Below are 741 nucleotides of genomic sequence, written 5' to 3' on the forward strand. Positions count from 1 at the left end.
GCTCTTACAGGTGATAAAAGGATGGAGAAGGGGTAGGGAAGAAGTGAGATAGGAATCAAAAAAAAAGGATAGAAGAGAGAGGGAAAGGGATAATCGAGCGAAGGAGGTAGGGGAGAAGGAAGAAGAGGAGGAGAGAGGGGGCAGATGTAGGGCTTAAAGTAGGAGAGAAGTAACTTGAATTTAAAGGAGATTTGGGGGCCTTGCAAGCAGCGCATTAAATAAATTGTTGGATATGCTATGCCCATGTCACATTCATAATGAAACTGAAATATTTGCACTCAAAGGCTGTTATTTGAAGTAAGGTGTAGGAGTATTACTGAATGTGCTGTGATTTTTTCTATTCTTTTCTTTACACAAAATTATTTATCATTGTTGGCTATCTTTCCATAAAAAGCACAAGTAGATCATTTCTTTTTTTATACCGTTTCACCAATTTAAATCCAAACATGTGCATGAGGAACAAACTTACAAAGCCCAGTGTTATTATATCTTATTTTCTTCTTTGTTACTAATGTGTTGTTCATGAAATAAGTATCTAACTCGTCGAGTGTCTGCGGACTACTTGTTGAAGATAGATCGAAGGAATTCATTCACAATTTTCTTTCTCCACGTGTGAATGAAACGGATGGAATGATGAATGAAATGTTGTAGGGACGTGTGTAAAAGAAACAGTAGTTATAGTTACATTTTATTTACACTCAATATGGATAATAACACAAAGAAAAGAAGTTTGGGAATACA

The sequence above is a fragment of the Penaeus monodon genome, chromosome 34 (genome assembly GCF_015228065.2).
Source record: "Penaeus monodon isolate SGIC_2016 chromosome 34, NSTDA_Pmon_1, whole genome shotgun sequence".
Classification (NCBI taxonomy): domain Eukaryota; kingdom Metazoa; phylum Arthropoda; class Malacostraca; order Decapoda; family Penaeidae; genus Penaeus; species Penaeus monodon.